The following is a 12,180-nucleotide window of genomic DNA, read 5'->3' as shown; positions in this document are numbered from 1 at the left end:
AGATCGGGTATCGGAAACAACCTGGTCCTACAGAGCCCGGTTTGACCTGTTGCTCTTTGGCTCTTGACGATGGATGTCTGCACCAAAACTCGGTGCTTGAAACACGCTCTGAAACCCAGCATCTTCCCTGTGTGGAGGAGGCAGGGGGGAGCAGCATGTGGCCACCTCCCCTTCCCGGGCTTGGTGGGGAGCGGTTTGTGCAGCCGCTACGACAAGCGCGGCTCGCTCGGAAGCTGTGCTCGCGGGGAAGTTGTATTTCATTCATGTTATGAGTGTACCCGCATACAAAACACAGACCGGTGCGGTACCATGGGTTGTTGGGTTTTTTCCTCACAATTTTTCGAGATATCATTTGAGATGTATTTATGTTCAACTGGTATGGCTTTCATCGGGCTTTCTCTTACGTTATACACGTGTTTTTCTGTATATACATATATACGTATGTACGTACAGTTTAGGGTTAGTGATGCAGAGGTGCATTCCTGTGTTGCAAGTTTAAGAAAATCAATAAAGGTTTATTTAATGCATGTCAACTTCATTTTTAATACTATTTCTAAAGTAAATTGCAGAAAGCATATAACCATCCTCCATGGAATAATAAATTGATATAGAATGTGTGGGGAAAAGGCAATAAGCCAGAATCATTAGAAAGCTCAGTGCACCACTCCAGCAACACAAAGCAGTCGTAAACCCGAGGTTGGAATTGCGCGCAGCAAATGGTGTACACCAGTAAATCTGGCCCTAGTAATTTTATTGCAAATGACATACAAGCCAGAAAAACATTTAGATAATTGAAATTAACACTTTTAACAATGATCTATAAAGCAATGAATAATAATTAGGAGGTTCTTTCAAGCTCTCTGTAATAAATCTACAGTACTTCGGAGTTTATTTTTCCCCAATCCAAATGAGACAAAATAGGATGGACCCTCTTTTCCTTATGCAGGGAACATGTTTATCGGTAAGGTATTGTACCAGCCCCTGGTTTGCCAAACGCCACAACTGTGCATGAAGCGAAGGCTTGTTATTTTGAACTTGGAACAAAGCTAGATGGAAATGGAAAAGATAATAAAAGGGAGCTACTGGAAAAACATAGCATGGATTTTTTTTTTTTTTTTTGATTGATTGATGCAAATCTGCACCTGTGTTTACTCATACCAAAGTGGCTGTGCCTATCGGGTCATGTGAACACAGCTCTCAGATACAAACGCTGCTGCAAATTCTGAAGTCCTTTGGAGGATGTAACCGCCAGTGCAAGGTTTTGGGTAGTCTTTTCCAATGCTCTAAGAAAGAAAAATTCTTCTATTTCATATTTCATTCGTACCATATTTTTCAACGTTGCTCTTAAAATGCAACCATTTCCCTTCTTTCTAACTAAGCTGATGAAAGAGAAGATTGAATCTGTCAGGTAATAAATCAGCTTTTTGATGTTGGTGCGGTTGTTTGAATCACTGTTTGACGCTATTATTGGTCACTGTCTGCCATTACGCTGCCTCCCAAAGGCACCGAACGTGGAGCCTGCTGGCTGACAGAGCTCAGTCCAGGTGAGAAGCCTTAAAAATGAGCCTGGGACGAAGCCTGGGTGTCAGCGGGAACACTGCCTTGCATGACGTGGTGCACACGGGTGAAATGTTTCTCTGTGGATTAGAACCGAAACCCCCGCTGAACCCCTTTAAAAACCAAGTCGCTTCAAGCAGTCATTGCAGCGGGTCTGAAATCAGTTTTGCTGCCTGGGTTTCTGCGTGGAAATCTGGCCATCGCTTTCCAAGCTATCAATCGGAGCTCTTTCATGAATATCAAATTCATTTCAAAAAAATCAGATTCAATAAAACAATTTCTGTAGGGGAAGCAGCAGTGCTGGGAGAGCGACTGAAATACGGTTTTACATTAAATTCCCTTTTTTGCCAGATGATAGGGATGCTTCAGAAGTACTACTGCAAACATTTTAAAAATAAAACCCAATCCTCCAGACTTATATAAAACCTTTTCGCTCTAATAAAAGCAGCTAGGTGTATGTGTGTATGAGCGTGTGGGGGAGAGGGAATAAAGTATTATGGGTGGAAGCCGCGCGGCAGAGCAACGCTCTGCGTGCTAACGCTGGGCTGTCGGCCACCGGCCGCGGGGAGGGAGCAAGGGCTGCAGCGGCAGAGTCGTGCTGCCGCAATTTTGGGGACGCTATCCTGATATTCGCATCTCTCCTCCCGAGCACCTCCAGAGCCAGCCTTTCAGGTGGGGACACCGTGGAGGAATTTGGCTGGAGTGGTTTTGCCCCGGCGGGGTGGAGGGAATGGGAGGTAGGAGGTGCAGAGCATCGGCAGAAGCAACGCGCCTGGGAGAGCCATTGGCCCCCGCGGAGAGGTGGCCCGTGCCCTGCGCCACTTGGCGCCTGCTCTCGCCGTACCCCCGGGTTGGAGGTTGGATTTAATGAGAGCCACGTCTGGGGAAAACCAGGTGGCTTTTGTGAGCCCACCCAGAAACTGGTGTTTGTGACAAATGTAAACTACTGGAAGCTTGCAAACCATAAAGTCTTTTATACCAGGCTACAACAGGCTGTATAAAAGAAATAGGCCCCCAAACCAAATGGATCAGTGTTGTCAGTGTTGTGCGTATTTCTGTGCTCCTGTCTCCATGGGGGATAATTAATTCAACTCCCTGGAGAGGGAAGCACATCTCCAAATAAAAAAAAAAAAAGCTTCATTTCCTGAGGGCAGTTGCAAAAGCTGGGTTATTTTAGGAGGCTGGAGAAAGTAAGAAAGTTAACAGTAGGGAGACAGGCTAAATTGAGGATCGGGGTAACACGCTGACAGAGTCATTGCTTGCAAAAAAGAACGGGCAGAGTTTTGTACCCATGAATTTCAAGTCACGGTCATTTGAAGAAGCAACTACAGGCTTAAAGTCCTCCTAAAGGAGGGTGCCAGAGAGACAGACCTATCTCTCCTTGCTAGAGAAAACTGATGGATGAAACCTGAGAGCAGGTGAGAGGTGCCTGGGACCACTTATATTGACTGGGACTGAGCTGAAAATAGGTCAAAGCTGTTGTGGCTTTCATTTATATGAATACGGAATGAACGTTCATATAAACCTTTCAAGTCTCTGATTTACCTTCTGTATTTTTTCCCTATTTATGTTCAGGCAACAAATGTATTTGAGTTTGGGTCACTTCCATCACGAGGCCTGGTTCGGCTCTATGTGTGTCCCCCAAGTGCCTCCAGCCACCAGCCGGGACCAAAACAAGCAAGAAATTGAGACCTGGGAGTTTCTTTGTATTCTGTGCAATCTAAATTTTTTTTTTTTTTAAGTAATATAAATGGATGATACAGATTTATGAACATAAAAGTTGCTGTATCAGCTGAGAGCAAAGGTCCATATAATCTAGTGTCTTCTCTCCCTGCCTGTGGCTTTTCTTTTGAGGACAAAAAAGTGTCAGAAAGAGGAGGCAGACAGCGCTTCCCTGACTTACCTCTCAGCGGCTGGGGGGAAAGGGCTCCCTGAGCCCGCAACCGCCTCTGGATTAGGGTGTTCAATAGCTGTGAGGAATGTGGCCTCGAAAATGTGCTCTCCCTTCCCTTTTTGAACCTATCTAGGAAGAAAGTTAGATAGGGGGCCATCTTTGTTTGTGCTGTTACTGTGTAGCTTAAAGAATAGTAATTTGGGGGGTTGGGTTGGTTTGGGTTTTTTTTTTTTTCCAGTTTGGTTTCTTTAGTTTTCTGCCAGGTCAGAACTAATCATTAGGACAAACCACGTATTTCCAAGTTTCATAAGAGGCAGCAATGTTTTTTAATGAATTGTGTAGCGGGTGCTATTTTGGCCCTGGCTAAGGGAGAGGTACCTAATGGGTAGCTGCACCATATGCAAAGTGCTTTAAAGAACTAACTGAGCGTTAATGAGTTCCCACCAAAATGTTCCTCTTCAGAGTCCGAAATGGCCAAGCCGAACATTACAAGATGCCCGCCTGCAGCAGGTCCCTCTGCCCACAGCCCTGACCAGCATCAGCTGCTTCATCTGGTGAAACGTTGAGGCAGGAGGTGAGGAAAGAAGCAACATGGGTGGAGTGGGTGGACATGCATCTCCAGCAGGTACCCTCACGGGTCCCGCGGGGTTTGGGTGACAGAGGTGACAGACGTGGCCCAGGACGGGTTGTGCACCGGTCTGGCACCCAGACACATTCCTCTGCAGGTGCTTCTCAAGTGATGCACAGATTTCCCCTCTCCAACTGGTAAAAGTGCACTGCCTTCCCCGGGAGGGGGGAGACATCTCTCTGCAGCACTGCTTTTTTTGAAGTTGTTGCCGCCCTAGCTTTCCTCGCCACAAGAATTTAGTCTGGTAAGATTCGTGGCTCCCCATCCTGCCCTCAACATGCATGTGCCTAACACAAATTAATTCCTTGATATGGTTTGTTACTAATACCTGGGCAATGCATGTTTTTAATGATTGTTTTGACAGTCACATCTTCTTCTGCTACCGTCGTATCAATTAACAAATCATGGTTCCCTGAAGGTCACCTGAGATTAAAGCATATTCAAAAAATATTTTAGCCTACAACTGAGTAATTTTAGCCATAAACCAGTTGCGATTGGTTAAGACAGGTATATAATATTGTTTCTGTTCTGCTAGGGCACCTATTCCAAACATTTCAGTTCAAGTGATAATGGAAAGGGCACGCGCAAAGTGCTTCAGTTACAATTATGCCTTTGAAGTAATGAAAGAATATATTAAAAGACAGCAACAGATTTTGATGGTCTGTGTTTTGGAGCATCTAATTTGATATATTTTGACCTTAGTTTTCCAACTTAAAAGGAACTTCCAGAGCCTTAATTTAGAAGTTGTGGACTCTATTTGGAGAAGTAAATTTATTTTTTTCTTTCCTCTGAACTGCATGCATATCACTCATCGACTTTCAAAAGTGCTTCGAAATTTTTGCTGCAATGCCAGCAATTCAAGTCCATTGCTAAAAGACTTTGTTCGTAAAAAAGAAAAAGGATTTGTTTTTGTTGTCTGCAGTCTGGATACAGTTTATATTCTTGTATTCTTGGCAATGCTAGGAGCAGACCAGGAGCTATCATTCCAGAGACAGCTATCTGAAGTCTAGGCACAGTTATGGATTTTACATTAACAGCCTATTTTGCAGAAATCCTTTACTCCTCATTAGCAAAATACGGGGCCGATGGGTATCATAACACTGCTCCTCTCTTATTTATGTTTCTGTTATTTCAAAAATTGATTGTAACTCCGCTTTAGTTGTCTTTCCCATCTATTATAATGTGCCATATTCAACATGCTTCTTTCAGACAACAAATCATGTTCAGGAGTTCTGGCCCAGGAAATCTTGTCTTTCTTCAGTTCGGTCTGGTTTTTGTTAAGTTTCTTTGTAGTAACTGGTAACGCCAAGAGTCCTGCATTTGGTCTCCTGTTGTCTCACTGTCAGAAACCTTCGGTACCGTTCTGTGCAAGCATCCGTTCTTGTACCCTGCTCTGAGGTTTCCTTACAAAGAGATTATTACCTCGGTAGAATACTTTTATAAATGTATTTGTCTATGAATTCCATTTTCTTAATGATATATAGCTGGCTTTACTATTAAAAAGCACAAACGACCCTGTTAAGTATCCCTTTATAAAAAAACATTAGGAAAGGCCTGTTGTTATGCTGTGCTACAACTTCATCCCTCTTTTTCCTGTGAGTTGTTCTAAATGTGATACCTCAGGATATAAATACTCAGCCATCTTCCCTCCTTGGTGCCGAAAGTCTTCTGGATCCTCTAATCCCAGGGCATACCAAACCCATTCCTGAATGTCTCTGTATTGAAATCGTTGGTACGTGATTCACAGGCAGTACTCTAGCTTTGGGGTACAACAAAACTCTCTATCTTATGCGCAATGGGTCAGAAATTGCTGCTACAGAGAGTACCAAAACTTTACATAGTCAAAACTCAGGTTTCTTTTTTTAACTTCACACTTCATTGTGTCTTTTTTTTTTTCCCCATATCCTATAGCATAAGAAGATTTCTCTTGGCAATTCCTTTTATTTTCTCTCTTTATATTTTAAGAGTCAGACAGAGAAAGGTAAAGCTGTGCAAGGGCCGTCTCCTTCTTGAATACATTTATTTACATCTCTATAACTAAAAATGGGAAGGGGAGTGCTTACTCTTGCCCCTCATTTTTTTCTCCTTTACATGGATCACCCCTCAGCAAACAAGTTATATTCCAGCAGCCTTCCAGAGAAAAAAAAGATAGGATCAGATTAAGATCTAACTTCACAGCTGTGGGTGCTTGGTCTTCAAAGCTGTATTCATTTCACTTGCCTCTAACCACCTGAAAACTAAGTGTTTAGTCAGTGTAAGGGTTGGAGGTCTCTGTAGTCACTGGGGAGATACCGGTCCTTCCAGCAGGCGATGTGAGCTCCTCTGGCGTATGTGGGATGGATTTCTTCTCTCTGCCTGCCTTCTGCTTTTAGCAGAGTCGTACTTTCTTGTCCCTCCCGTGCTGTTGGGCTTTGCTGCCTTTCACACCGATACTCTCTGGCGCGTGTCAGCTCGCGGCTGTCTGAGTACGGTGGGTTTTCTCATCACTCCCTCTGGAGGAGCCTGTTTTTCCCCACTGACCATGGAGAATAGCCTTAGGCTACAGAAGAACATAAGCTACACATTGGACTTTAGGGCAGCTGAAAATAGGTGAGGTAAATCCCGCTCTTTGAAGTAGTAGTGATAAGCCCAACGGGATTATCCATCCAACCAGTGGTGCCTATGCCTGGATAAGCAGCCAGGATAACGGGCAGAGGGAGGAAAGCATCTCGCTAGCCAGGGGGGGATGCAGAGAAGGGGGTGCTTCAGCCCCCCTCAAAGGGTGGCTTGGTGCCTGGCACTGGGGCAGAGGAAGTTACCTGCCTTCTGCCGATTTTGCAGTCAAGGAGCAAGGAGTTAGGGAAAAAGTAGTTTTTGTCTTTCCTTTCTTGCAGACAACCTCAACCCCAAAAATTTAAAGCAGGGGGGTACAAAATATCCAGTAGTTAGCTTCAGTGATAGGAGCCTCCAGTTTGGATCTTCTCTCACCTGCCGGGCTACCGGGGGCTCTCTCCATCCCTTCTGAGGTTGCTCCACTTCATCCAAACCCCTCGTGTGCTCACCGCTGGCAGGGGAAGCAACAAGGGCTCTGAGAGGAACGCTTCCCTATTCAGGGCCGTAAGTCATTTTTACTCCCATTCTCTTTCTCTAAGGCACCATTCAGTGCAAAAATGGTGCAGAAGATGAACCAATAGTTTGTTTTCTGAAACAAATAAGCACTTCAGAGAGAAATCTACTGTTTTGTGCAGAAGAAAGGCAGCACTAAAAACTTGCAATCAGTGAGGATAAGAGGAAAAACTACTGTTTGTATAGAAAAATAATGCTTTACAGCCCTAATCCGTTACTAAAGGTTCCCATTCATCCTTGGCAATGAGATCAATTTGTGCTGAAAATTTAGTCCTATGTGTGTGAATTGGAAGTGATCTTATTAGTGTTTTACTACATCAGGTCTGATAAACTCCCCTATCTATTTCAGTTAAGCTTCTATCGATCCACTTAGGAGATCAATTTGGCTTTCATTATTTTTTGGGGGGGCGACTTTATTTGTCTCAGACTGAATTTATGAAAAAGGTGTAATTTAGCAGTTGGGGTGCGTTTGTGGGGGGGCGCTCACTCCCTCACGCGCGCACGCAGACACACGTGCACATGCATACTTACGTAGCGGAGCTGCCTGGATGAAGCTTTGATTTTGTCCTCTTGGTTCTTCAGTTCCTGATACTATGGTTGGATCAGACTTTGGTGGCTGAACTGTAATATAGCTATGGAAAGAAAAAATTAATGGGTAACAGAGACTTTTACAAGTTCAGCTGGATTCAAAACTCCACCTGCAAGCCAGAAAGGGCAGTGCAAGTGAAAGGCTTCATGTTTCCAAAAGAGAGAGGAGAGTGGCTGGAGAAGGCGACAGATAGGTGTGATGTCTAAACCCCGGATAAATGTCAACTGCAAATAAAGTCATTGCTGTCAGGGAGGAGGATGCTTTCTTCTTTTCTGTACAAAAATGATCCAAGAGCTGGAGCGCGTCTCCTATGAGGACAGGCTGAGAGAGTTGGGGTTGTTCAGCCTGGAGAACAGAAGGCTCCCAGGAGACCTTATATGGCCTTTGAAATACTTAAAGGGGGCTTTTAAAATAGATGGGGACAAACCTTTAAGTAGGGTGTGTAGCAATAGGACAAGGGGAAGTGGTTTTATTTAGTCTAGATATAAGGAAGAAATTTTTTATGATGAGGGTGGCAAAACACTGGCACAGGTTACCCAGAGAGGTGGTAGATGCCCCATCCCTGGAAACATTCAAGGTCAGGCTGGCCAGGGCTCTGAGCAACCTGACCCAGTGGAAGATGTCCCCAGGGGGGTTAGACTAGATGACCTTTAAAGGTCCCCTCCCACCCAAACTGTTCTATGATTCTATGATTTTTATCAGGTACGTTAGGCAATGTCCGTAAGTGGAGGGGAACAGGGAGGGAAGGGCAGTGAGAAAAGCCCCTTTCTCCAAAGTATCTGGCAGTGGTTTTTGGTCTGCCTTATACCAGTGAAAACAGAAATGGCTCCTGGAGGTGTGGGTCTTGTCTCTACAAGATCTTGGCCCACATGAGGGTTCGCATCTTGCACTCTCCATTGCCCATTGGGAATGCATGGATCAGGACTGTGCCTCTCGTGGCCGCCAATACCAGGAGAAAAAAAATGTACAGGCAAGAGACTACAATCCTGGTGAATTTGAAACAGTTTTTTAGTACTGCCATGGCAACTAGGCATCGCTGCACTTCTTCTTTGAAGTGCATGAAGTTGAAGTCATTGAATAATCACAAAAAGAGGTGTGAGAAAGGCCATAAGAAGTACCCCTGCTGCGTTATTTTTCTCTGTAGAGATGTCATAGACTAGTTCCATTTATTTATAGCTATATTAGCATAAATTCAACTTCAATTTTTCAAAAGCTATTTTGCTGTAAGACTGCTTTGTGTCTTTACCATTGTTGTTCGCACTCCATAGTCAGATGAAGCTATTAGCAGAAGGCCTATAAATTCAAGCCATTAAACTGAGTATCTCAGAGAAAAAAAGTAACACAAAGTAATAAATTGAAAATGTAAAATACCCTTCCAAACTGAGAGAAAGAGAACTCTTGACCAGAGTTTTGAAGGCTCTGAGTCACTGAGCAAAGACCACTGGCACTCTCCATGCACTGTCTTGCTTTGTGAAGTAAAAACTGTGAACACGTTCGTCATGGTTTCCGCTGAGGCAAAAGACGACTGGTGGGAATGGTAGATCTGACCCAATGTGTAAAACTCTCCAAAGTTTCTAAGTGGCTTGGGAGGTCAGTGCACTCCCTGTGGTCAACATTTCCGTGGATGCGAGTGTCCTGCCTGTGCAACATGGCTGAGCTAAGATTGTCACCCTGTTTCTAAGAGGCAGCAGATGTTAGTGTTTTGCAAGCTGTCTTCTTGTCAGAGGGAAGTTGGAGATATAAAGGCCAGTGTTTCCTCATGAAACAAACTTGTTTATTGCTACAATCTCTGCTGCAAAGCTTATAAAGTGGCATAGGGAAACCTCCGTTTTCCAGAGAGCCTGATGCTAACGCAGATGCTAAATTCTTTGGAAGCTACTTATTCACCTCAATAGCTGTCGATAGACAAAAAGTGGAAAGCAGAGCATGAAATACCTTGCTTTTCCAGCACCCTCATTCCACTTGGAGGGACCCTTAGCAGCAGGCCTGTGCGCAGTCAGTTCTGCTGCAAGGACCGGTCACGGATTCACAGGGAGCAGGAGACCTCCTGGTGTGGCATCTAGCAGTGCCACCTTGTGACACCCTGCAAAACCATGCTTGGATGAACCTGAACTGTTGAAATATGCTGACGTTTGGAGCTCTTTAAAACACACCATTGAGCCTGCCTTCCTTCTTAAAATATTGCCCTTTAGAGTGCAAACTTTTGTGAAAGTCCTAATCTCAGAAAAAAAACTTTCAAATCAAAAGGCTGGGGTACGTTATTACTAGTTACTCATCATTTCCATTGATTAAAATACTAATAACAGTGATCATCATTAGCACTCTCTATATTTCCTTTCTGGTGGTACGGCAATTTCTGCACCATATGCGTGCTATTCAGATGGTTCCTCTTAAAGTACTTCCTCCGCTTCGCTGATAAATGTGCCATTTGCCAATGCAGCCCCCAGCTGAGCAGGCCGATCCTGGTTAGCAAACTACTTATGCCACCTATATATAGGTATGTGCTTAAGTGCTTTTCCAGGTGTGACTTAGGCATATAGCACTGGACAGAGAGCGGAGCTAGTAGAAGGCAAAACATTTTAACAGGCAGCACAGTAAGCCACCATTTATCTCTCTTGCATGTAACCTTTTTTCTGAGGGTAGAATTTTTGTTTAGCATACGTGGCAAACCACGTTAATAACAAGCAAAAGAATAATGTTTCTGTCTTGCACTGCTGCTACATTTAAACTTGGCAAATCTGGGGGTCTGGCTATCAAAAAAAAGCACAGGTTAGGAAAAGGAAAAGGAAGAAAGAACCGTTGTAGGACTATGCAAAGCTAAGTCACATGGCTGCTATGAAAGAAGAGCTCTCTTGCTGGAATGTCAAATAAAAAGGAAAAAAAAAAGAAAATCAATGGAATCAATTCTAAAAGCCATCTGGTCCCTATATGGGAGGAATTAGAGTACAAATGCAACTATGTCCCTCAACCTTTCATCTCTGGGAAAGGTGAAATTTTAAGCCATGATATCCTCCATTACTCATCTCATTAGTCATCTTACTATTATAATTGGTATTGCTAGGCTAGATGCCTGCATTCCAGCTTTTAACCTACCCCCGGTGAACAGGGAGTGGAATTAATCAGCTCTCTCAGGGCTGGCTGTCCCTCTACGAAATGTCATCAAAAATCCAAGCACATTTTGTGAGAGGGGGAAGGACGTTGCTCTGGAAGACTTCTTTCAATGTCAGTGCATTTTATAAATGGGCCTCAGGAACTGGACATTTTCCTAGTTATGTTTATGAAATAATTTACCATCTCAAATGGCAGAGGAATTCAGCTCAGGATTAAAATTGCCCTGGTTTCCTCCCTTTCTCTGTACCTCTGCCTGCTGATTCTCATGTTGCTCCATTTCTTTGTAGGATCTTTAGTTTTGCAGACCAAAATCACAGAAAAAATTGGGTTGGAAGGGACCTCTACAGATTGGTTGGTCCAGCATCCTCATCTAAGCTGGGCAACTTCTACACTGGACTAGGCTTCTCCAGGCCATGCCCAGTGGAATTTTGAATGCCTCTAGGGATGGAGATGGCACAGCCTTTCTGGGCAGCCTGCTCCAGTGTTTGACCACCCTCATGGTGAAATTCTGTTCCTTGGCTCAACTGATGTCTTTTGCCTCTTGTCCTTTCACTGTTCTTCCTCTGGGAAGCATCTGGCTTTTCTTTCCTTAAAACTACCCGCTGACAGCTGAGGACTTCTTGCCTTCTCCACACAGGTTCCCTTGGCCTCTCCTAACAGACCCCCAACCATCTTCACAGTCCTTTGCTGGACTTGCTCCAGTGTGTCCGTGTTCTGCTGGTATTGGAAACCCCCAAACTGGGCACACTTCTCCTGATGTGGTCTCAGATGTGCTAAAAAGAGGAGAATCATCACTTCCTTGAGTTACTGCCTCCAGTCTTGCCAGTACAGCCCAGTTTATGGTCAACTGAGCACACTCATAACTCACAGTGGAAGAGAAGTGAATACTTTAGAGATAAATTAAACTGGAACTGCTAGAGAGGAGGAAACATAATGCTGAATGAAGGAATGGTTTCTGGTACAGCATCCTAATTTCAGGTGTCTGCAATTGTTTGAAGCTTCTACTTCAATCTGAAACCTTGGAATAGTCACAAAGATTAACTTTAGACGTGAACTATAGATTTCTACACTTAGTGGATATTTCCAGCTGGGGGTTCAAAACAAGCAAGCAACCCTACTTACAGGTCTTGAGATACAATACAGAGGGGCATTTGCAACCTTTGAGCTGAATGGGTGCTTTTGAGCTTGGTCCTTCATTATATTTACAGACAGAACAAAGATAACATCTCCCTGGGAAGTTAAATGTAAGATTCAACATACCCATCCACACCTTCAGATATCTTATGTGAAACTGGG

The sequence above is a fragment of the Egretta garzetta genome, unplaced genomic scaffold (genome assembly GCF_000687185.1).
Source record: "Egretta garzetta isolate BGI_Z169 unplaced genomic scaffold, ASM68718v1 scaffold302, whole genome shotgun sequence".
Lineage (NCBI taxonomy): Eukaryota > Metazoa > Chordata > Aves > Pelecaniformes > Ardeidae > Egretta > Egretta garzetta.
This window is presented reverse-complemented; position numbering follows the sequence as displayed.